We start from the raw sequence: 10,588 nt of genomic DNA, 5'->3' as shown, positions 1-10,588 counted from the left end.
AGGAGGAAGGGAGCGTCTCAGCTTCCTCGGACCAAGACCATTCGAGTGGGCGTTCTCTCACAGACTCCCACAGACCCAAGTCAATTTTGAATGTTTTTAGGTTTAGGGCGTGCTACGAGGTCGTACCTTTGATACAACATCCAGTGCTGGGACCTCCACAGCCAGCCATTTCCACAACGCTGCAAACCAAATCCAGGATACCCTCAAAAATCGGCAAAGACTACCACTCACGTTCCACTACTGCCTAGTACTGAATCCTACCTGACTTCTTGACACGACTCAAACTTACTTGCCAAAGTCACTAAATCAACGTCAACTACAATAATCAAGCCACATATCTGCAACGTCACGAGGGTGCTGGCAAAAGTCCTGCCGCACGGCGGCGGGCTTCTTGTGCAGCCCAATACCTGGCTAAAAAACGCGATTTTTTGGACTTGGAGCAAAATTCTGCACACTTTCGCGTGTTTCCATGATACAACAAGTTGCGCACGGTCTGGTCACATTCAAAATTAATACGAGTACAGTGCTGCCAAAAAATGACAGGGTGCAACAAAAAAATCTTTCCTTGCAAGGGCACATTTCGGCCATAACTCTTGAACGGCTGGTCAGATCGAGACAACATTTTCAGAGATTTTGCAGCTGTTCATGCTCTTTCAACTGATGTAGCACTCGATATGAATTTACAAATTCGATTTTTCAGGGATTTTACGACCAGGCTGCCCCCCTTTACGCATGCACCATGCAAACACACACACACACACACACAGCTCTGCCATGCGGCTGATGTTGATGCGATTGATGTTATTACAAACTACAAACTACAATCTACATGTATGCAATGAGATAATATAGCGATGCATACATGTATGACTATTACTGCAATCATTTACGAGACAATTACTGTGCGCAGATACACGTATTGCTGCAAATCATTTACGAGACAATTATTTTAATTATTATACGCAGATGCATGTTTTATACCGTGAAGATACTATACATTGTACATCATTGAAGTATGTTTGTTTACGATCGCTTGCATTTGCAAGCATACATGAAATAATTATCGATTTTTGTACTACAGATATTATACGGTTTGGTTGTGGTGTATGTGAGTGTTTCCTTGCAGTGCATGATGCATAAGTAATGGCAGCACACACACACACACACACACACACACACACACACACACACACACACACACACACACACACACACACCACACACACACTCACGGAGTTCTAAGGATGTCCCGGTGCCACTAGTATGTCCACTTGTTCAGAATTTTGAACACCGTACTCTCTGTACTCTCTCCTCCGACGTATTGTGACCCTCGTGGACCCATCGCAAAACCTCTGCCTTCTCGTCGTCTTTACTCTTACCAAAACCATTCGCACCCCGTCCCGTGTCATGAAATCATCCGTGTATCGATACTCCACCGTTGTTTCTACTTTGCTGATGCGAGCATCCATTCTAAACAAACACACATGCATATGCAGCATTGCGGTTAGCCTTGGTGGGTTTATTACAGTGTATACACCATTGCAGCGATCGCGCGAGACTCTTACCTGCTTGTTGATATCGCTGTTGTTTGTGCTGCTGCTGCTGCTGTCGTCTTCGCTCTTTCTCTGCTGGCTCGTTTTCATCCAAATCAACACTGACAACAGCAACAGTAACACAGTGGTGTAGAGCCTACTACATGTAGTACTAGACTAGAGGCATTTTGTTCCATCTCCTGCACTGTGCATCAGCGAGCTGTCAGACGTATGCCTTGCCATACATGTGCAATGTAAATTAATTCACCCACACGCACACGTGAGCTGCAGCGTGGTTGTGCTAGGCACATTGTACTACTACTACTAGTACTACTACTAGTCAGTGCTAGGTGTTCTGGGCAGGAGCACGTGCAGAAAGATTGAATGCACAAGTCATCATGTCATCTGTCGCGCGTGTAGCTCTGCCAATACGGCAATGTCTCCATTCTCAACATCACTCTAAACAAGTTATCTAACACTGGTTTTTAACCAGTGTTAGGTTACATGTATATCATAAGTAATTTAGTTATATAGGACTTACATTGGTACTGTTAGATTGACAGTATGAAACAAGGTGGAGGACACTGTGTTCGGAAACAGTGACCTTACTACAACCTTCCGCGGTTGGCAGAGCCCCGGTCCCTGCGGACCATTTGAACCATATACATGTACATGTATGTGTTGAACCCGGTTCTGACCCTCATTATGCTAGGGGGGTTGGGGGGGGGGGGGTTGGAGACTACTCCTTGCGTCCATCGTGTATTCTTTGATCGCTCCTGGATGTCATCCTGGTAGTGACAGTCATTTTTTTCTTCAGACTTTCCCCGTTTGTCTCTTTCCCTCAAACCAGTTAATAATACTACAGTAATATTACACATTACTGGAGGCAAAGAGAAACAAATCTGGATGAAGAATTAGCAGTTATTAGAACACGAGCTTCATGTTGGCCTTGAAATCATTAAATTTTAGCGTACAAGACGATATTTACTGATAGAGGCAGGGCCAGCCAGAGAGAATAGGCTGCGAAAAACGGAGATCTGGTATAAGCTGATGTTCGGGCTTTAGGCAAAGTGCAGGGATTGCGCGTAGGACGAGTGGGCAGAAACCAGTTATATTTACGCAAGTGTGGCGGGGCTTTGTCAAGACGAATAGAATGAACAACAATACACACTTTTCGATCCGCTTGACTAGAGATGGGGAAGGTGTTAAACATATCATACAGCTCGGCAGAAGGAAAGTATGATGGTTTGCGGAAAAGGACTTTCAGTATTTATTTTATTATTTTATTTTTTTGTTTTACATCGGAAGCTCAACAGTGCAGCTGCACAAATATGAAGAGGCCGATGGGACCAAAAAAATATATAAAAAAAATAAATAAATAAACAATGTATAATATACATCAGTGTAAATGTTCATACATCAGTGTAAATGTTCAAATGTTTAGCAAAAAAAAGGGGATGAGTGGTGAACATAAAGAGAAAAGAAGAAAAACGTATGCTGAATGAACTTGGGCAATATATACATGTAGCTGGTGAGAGACTAAACGTTGCCAACGTTGTCAAACAAAATTGCACGATATCGTTCAAACCAAACTGGATCATTCAATAAGCGCTTCAAACCACGATCGAACTGAGAGGTAAACAAAGAGGATTTCAAGTCATTAGGTAGAGCATTAAAAAACAGAGCAGCACGAAGCACAAAGGATTTTTGACCGAGTGTTGTTCTGCATTTTAAATAAGGGATATCATGTGTGTCGCGATTACGCGTGCTCCGGGTAGATTGCGGGGCTGGGAATAACGATGTAAATACAGGCAAAGGGCGAAGAATATGATTAATGAAAATGAACTTCCCAGTTGACACCAGGAAATAGTAGTCCAGGGGCTTAACATCAAGGTTTTTCAGAAGACCAGAAATACTGTCCCGGCTCGAAGCCCCACAAGCCGCTCGGATAGCTCTATTGTACACGCTTACTAGACGATTGTGATCCTTCGCAGTAATGAGTGTGACGAAGGAACAGATGCAGTACAGAATGTCAGGAAGAACAGTATCCTCTTATTGTGGACTTCCAGGGTACTCATTAACGATTTACTTAGTAGGGATGACCAGGCGGTTGAGCAATAGAGAAAAATGGGGAGAATATAGCAATGATAAAAAAGGCGAATGCATTCAAGCGGTAGGTGGGAGCAGTGAGACACGAGGTAGCCAACAGCTTTACTGACTTTGCTACAGATTTAGTCGACATGTCAGCTAAATGATAAGTCTGAGTCAATGACCAAACCAAGATGCTTGTGTTGTTTTACCACTGTGAGGTCTGTGAGGGATCCGGGAAGAGTGAATGCATAGGTCCGGCTCTGAGTTCGGCAGGAATAATATCTCAGTCTTGGCGATATTAGGTCTTAGTCTCCGTGAATCATGATTGTAGTCATCCACTGATGGACTTCGTTGATACCGCGCTGGAGACTGTCTCGCAGCCTGTCTAGACACTCATTGAACCGGAGCAGTGCAGTATCGTCAGCAAATAAGGACACACCGTCGTCCTGGTGTGGCGCTGTGTCAATGAGAAAGCCAGCAATGTCCTCCAGGACCTATTCTCACCATCAGCTGGCAGCACCACCCGGCACCAGGTTTCCAGGGGCCTCACTGTCCCCTCGGCACAGTCAGAAGCCGGCAGATCTCGCCTGGCCTTTCAGGCAGCCTTGGCCTGGAACGCTTTCCCAAGGAGTGTAAGGGAGATCAAGGCTGCCCAGCAATTTAAGCTTGCCTCCATCCCCTACACCTTGCAATGAATGCTCTGTCTGACTTTTCCCGTCCACACACCACGTCATTTACTCTTCTCTGCGTGCTTGTGCGCTTATGAACTCTTTGTGTTCCCTCTGTTGACGCTTCAAAATCGCTCTATTGACACTGCAAAATCGCTCTGTTGACGCTGCAAAATTGCTTATCATCTCCCTCCCTCCCTCCCCCCCCCCCTCTCTCTCTCTCTCCCCGTAGCTCTCTCCCTTTTGAAATTCGCTTCCATAGAATTGGGCACCATTGCCCGTTTGGCCTTGCGAAGCAAAATAAAAATCAACAACAACAACCTTCAACGTGACTGGGAAGATCATTAATATACACTAGGAAAAGGAGAGGCCCTAGGATGGATCCCTGGGCACTCCGGACAGAACAGGTGAAGCATCTGAGAGAAGTCCACCTACAAAGACAACTTGCGTTCTGCCGGATAGGTAGTCTGTAATCCACTCCAGCGCTGCGCCACACACGCCGAAAACTTTGGAAAGTTTAGCAAGTAATGCATGGTGCCACACGGTGTCGAAAGCTTTCTCGAGGTCGAAAAGCACATGGCAACTTTCCGCCCCATATGGCGATGGTCGGCAATGTTTTGGATCAGCTTGGTGAGCTGTAGAGCGGTCGAGTCACCACGACGAAACCCAGATTGCGCGGGATCCAGAGCAGGAGAAATATGATTACATAATTGATTGAAGAAGAGCCGTTCGCAAAGTTTGGCAATACAGGACAGGAGTGAAATTGGGCGAAAGTTACTAGCTTGGGACTTGCTGCCTTTGCACTTGTAAATAGGCACAATTTTAGCCAGTTTCCAGTCGGTAGGGAACTTGCCTGTGGTAAAGGAGAGGTTAAATAGGCGGTTAAGGTGGCTCACACCCTCTGCGCGCGCATCGTTTGAAAAGTGTTTGAAAAGTGTAGATTTTCAGTAAATTTTTCGGTAGCGATGATTTTTGTGCAATCAATCGTTGTTGAACGTCTTCTCGCTTTTCTGCAATTCTGGCGACCTAGCTAGAACCTGCTGCTAGTGTCCCTCTTCACTCGTTCTTTCTATGAAAGGGGAAGGCAGCACTCGCAGAAGATTTTCCAAGAATGCAATGTCGACTGGTGCTCGTACCACAAGAAGGGAGAAATCAAAGTCCGCTCTTGAATCATGCCTGAGTATTAGAAAAATTAATTATTTCAGAACACGCTTGTGTAGATTTCCTGTCAGTGCCACTGACATCTCGCGACCTTCAAATAGTATAACTTGCTCGATCATCTCCCGCACTGACTAGCAAATTCGTCAGGTAGCTGTGGATGGATCGATTCAGGGAGATCGAAGGTAAATACATCGAAGCACTTCAAACACGTTTCAAGACGCACTTCAAATTTTGTAATTGTGTCTTGAAAATTGTTTACAACAATTCGTACTTCAATACGCTGTTGAATTGTAGCCGCTGGTTGGGAGTCTCGACTGTTTTATTGCTGCATGGCTTTCCTCAACACCGTTCACTGTACATGTATCGCGGAACGCAGATTGGATGGCATTGGAGGTGAATTTGATAATTTGTGACTGTGTCATCAACCAAGTGAGGACATCAAATATCAACAGGGACGCTCCGAAAATCACAAACGCTGCGAAATAGATATGAAATGGTCTTACACACTGGAGGGTGTTCCACATTCATTGTGTCATATCTTTAGACTGTCCGAAAGTTTGTCGTGCCGTGCAACTTTCACAGACTAATCCGATAATTGGCATGTGGCCCTACTGGCACACACTCATGCGTATGCCGTTGAGTTTATCTATATGTGCACGCACATGTGTGTATACATAATTATACAATTTTATTACGTATGCAAAATTAGGCAATCTACATGTACATTATATATGTGTGTGCACTCACTCCTATGACATAGAACGACAGTGCAGGCTATGTAAAGTCGCATCAATGTGTGTCACCCGGGTGTGTACATGCATGCGCGCTCGCGCGGGCGTTTTGTGTGCGTGCCTGGCATGGCATAACGCCGTTCAGTATGACTAGTGTTGAACCGTGGTAATTTTCCCCCACCCCCTCTTTTTTTCTGCTGGCGTTGGATATGCAACTAATGACATAAACTCGGTTGTTGAAAACGAGTGCCATGCACCACAATGGATTGACAATAATAATAATAATAATAATAATAATAATAATACAAGTAGCACTGTAACAGCGCTGGTAATACTTATGTTGCAGCCATGGCAGTTGTGAGTAGCTTTCCAAGTCAAGCCTGCTGCAGAAATTATTGCACTCTGACCAGCTGGAGTGGCCCAGGACTGCCGGTTGTGGAGAACAGGAGTGATGCTTGTATATACGCTTGTCATGATGTACACAGTGTACTTCGAAGTAACGTTAGGTGTATTACTTGCGTGTTCTTCTGCCTGTGCGCGTGTACATGTGCTGGTCAGTGTGGAACCACCATCCATATCAGATCATACAGCTACTATCACTACTATCAGTCTCAACAGCTTGTATCTGGCAAATAGGGTTTTAGTGACTCGATTTTGCTTACTGTGTTCAACACAGTGGCATTGCACACAGCTACTTGATGTAATAGTAGCATCTTGGAAATTTTAGATTTTTGATAGTTAGCTTCAGTAGAAACTTCTCCAGTGTGGCTCTTAGCTTCATTACCACGGAGACTAAGCATTCAAGTAATGCACGAAGAACAGTGGCTAGATGTGAAGTGAAAAGCCATTGGACCGTACCCCGTGGAATACGCATTTAGTATAGAAGAATTTCTTGCTATGTTGGCAGCAAACACTGTTATAATAATTACATTACCAGTAGAAAGTGCCTAATGTGCATTGCTTCAGCACTATGTTTGGACAAAGCAGTCAACAAATTCCACATCACTATCGGCTTCATGTTGGAGAAAGTTGTGAAAAACACTAGAACATACATGTACACTCAATACACATGCTCATCTCCATGTATGGCATTTAGTATGTGGGCGACTTCAAAGTTCTATTTTGGTAGTTTGCTTCGGTAGAAACTGTCTAAACTTGATCCAAAGCTCTACTACTATGTTCTGAAGATGTTGCAATCAAGTAATGTAAGCCAAGTATCTGCCGCATTGGAGCTAGTTGTGAAAACCTTTAGACCATACACTCAATGCACATGCTCAGCTATGGCATTTAGTATGTGGGCGACTTCAAAGTTCTGTTTTGGTAGTTAGCTTCGGTGGAAACTGCTAAAACTTGATCCAAAGCTCTACTACTAGGTTCGGAAGATGTTGCAATCAATTATTGTAAGACACGTATCTGTCATATGGTGGAGTCAGGGGTTCTAAGGCGTTGGACAATGTCCCAGTGCAATGTGCTGATTCTTGAAATATGGCATCACTTGAAACTTCAAAGTTTTATTTCACGAGTTACCTTCGGTAGAACCTGCTCAAACTTGCTACACAGTACCATTATTAGGTTATGATAGCATAACCATCGAATACAGGGCAAGTTCAGTGTCAAATACTTGTGGGCGGGGCTAATATGTGGGACGTGTGCGCTGAAATGGGATGATTCCGAAAAGAGAAAAAAAGTCACCTTCTAGCAGAATTCTACCCACTTCTACAGCTAATGCTGATATTTAGCAAGTATACTACTGTCCTGGTGTTGGTCATCAAGAAAAAGGGGGTAACTACCAGTGCTACGGCCAAAAAACTGGTTTTCCGGTATTTTTTGGCCTAAATTGGCAATTGTGAGTACGCTATGTTTGGCCCCTCCCCCGAGTGAAACCGGCCGGTAGAACTTGATAAAAATTCGTCTCCGTACACAAGATATCCAACGGAACAAAGTACAATCATTTGTAGCCACGTTTCAAACAAAAAAAATTTGGACCCGAGGGGTAGGAGCCACCTTAAGTGGAAAAGAAATCACAGGAGCTAGCTTCTTTATCATAATATGTTCGTGATACCGTCTAGCCCTGGCGCTTTCCCAGATTTGAGGTTTGAGATTGCTTTACGAACATCTGCTGTAGTGGTATGAACGCGGGTGAATTGGCGAGTAAGACGAGTGTCATATTGGAGAGGGGGTATTACTAAACGTGGGTCATCAGGCACCGCGACAGAGGTAAACTGCTTGTTGAGGATGGTTGCTTTTTGGAAGCTGTCAGACACCAGCAGCCCATCAGGGCTTGCAATGTCAGGGATGCCAGGTTTTACTTTGTGTGATTGCTGGCTGCGGACAAACTGGTGAAGCGTAGTGCTGCCTGAGGTATAGGAAGTATTGTTTTGATTGAACGAATTATGTACTGGATACATGTACATGTATACGGTAGGTGTGATTTATGGTAATTATGCACTATCGGTCCGTAATTTTTAAATCAATTTTCTCGCCATGTTGCCATGAACATAAAAATCATGTACATGTACTAGTATTTTTGTAGATCCAGCATTGCATGCCCGTGGACCAAACTAAAAACAGTAAACGAAGGATTCAGTGATCGACTTTATCACTGCTCAGCTACACTAGCACAAGCGAAGTGTCGTAGAAGTGCAGTAGCGATCCACAATGTTCACTAGCGAAGAGCAATACACTGTACCAGTAATATTATTTTTTCCTTTGCCGGTCAGCGTCTTGAAACGACCGTTTGGCTTCCATAACTAAACCTTCCAATAGTGGCGCAAAGGCTTCGGTGCAACGCTCCATCGTAACAGGAGATCTACCCGGGTGAGTTACATGTACAGGTGTAGTTGATGATCGCTGAGTTTCAAATACTAGTACCGGAGAGCTGAGCCTCGACTTGACATACCAATCCGCAAATCTCGCCAGCGGGACGGCGGTAGTGGCTGTACGAGTGGACTGAAGCAGCTGGCGTCACTTAGCTAGCGCCAGGCCAGCGCAACACAACAAGACTCGAGTCAAGAGCGTGCATGGTGAGTGCCGACTGATTTTTTTTTAAATTTATTACTATTGCCAGTATTGGTCTTGTCCGCCTGCATATGCGCACATAGTCATTGCACTGACTCTTGCGTGTAAATCTACTCTAGCCCTAGACTACAGTCCATTTCAAAACTATAGACGCGTAGTGTTTTGCAAAATTCGATGGGATTTATTTAAAATATTTTAGTTTTTCTCCAGATTCCGTCTCTGCATCGCTTCACAATTCTGGCTATATACTTTGTTTTCACTACAATTGAAGTTTATTTTTAGGCCAGGTTTTCCGGTTTTACATGTAATTCCTGTTTTGAAGGGTTTGACCAGTTTGTTTCGGATTTTTCCTGCTGAGACAGTGCTGCGCCCAGACCATCGCGGGTGCATTTTTGTACGGGTCCTGGTAGCCTCGTGGTTTCGATCCGTGATTTCCAGTACAAGTGTGGAGCATTCGAATCCCATCACGCCTCCTGCCTTTTTTCTCTTCTTTTCTGCATGTTTTGGATCTTGGTGGGTGAAATACAGTAGGGATGATAATTATATTTTCTCTTTTTGATATGATTTGAGCCTCCCTGTTCTCTTCGCCTGACACAACGAGTGACAGTGGTTTCACTCACGCCAGTTGCAAGGTGAGTTCGACGACGAGGATTTCGGATACTCAAGCTTCGATCAAAATCCAGCTCTTGTTCGAAGAAACAATGAACACGACTAATCATATCTTTCTCGGCATCACTGAGATTCTTACGGGCCTTGGAAGCCATTACAGTCAGGCACTCAGAAAATGCAAACAAGAAGAAGATTCATTTGAGACTTTCATTTCTTTTGAGACTTTCCTCACACCTTTTCATTTGCGACTTTGCGTGTTTTGCATCTTTTGTATTTCCCGCGGCGACGAAGAAAAACCTGAAAAACACATCTGAAAACCAGAAAACACTCAGGCAAAACTCACGGCTGTCGTGCGCTACAGTACGTATGACTCATACGTATGAGTTCACGTGTCTATAGTTTTGAAATGGACTGTAATAGTAGTAATACCATGAATACTAGTATTAGCTCTGTGTACATGGTGTAGATGGATAGACCAATGACGTGTGTATGATATTGTCATTGATACTAATTTGATACAGTAGTCCTTACTTACTTACAAGTAGGTTTCTAAGACAAGTTATTTCTCCTAGTCATACTCATAGGACCAGATGCCTAGGCTTGGGAATGATACATTTACATGTACATGTATGTCTGAGTTCAAGTACATGGCGTACTTGAAACAGTGCAGGATCCCTGCTCACAGAAAGGAAAGCTTAGAGTAACCATGGTAACCACTAGCAACAAATACATGTATCTGATTTGAAAGGTGATTGTCTGCACAAGCAGATCAATGTGA

This window comes from Sycon ciliatum, chromosome 5 (genome assembly GCF_964019385.1).
Source record: "Sycon ciliatum chromosome 5, ocSycCili1.1, whole genome shotgun sequence".
Taxonomy (NCBI): Eukaryota; Metazoa; Porifera; class Calcarea; order Leucosolenida; family Sycettidae; genus Sycon; species Sycon ciliatum.
This window is presented reverse-complemented; position numbering follows the sequence as displayed.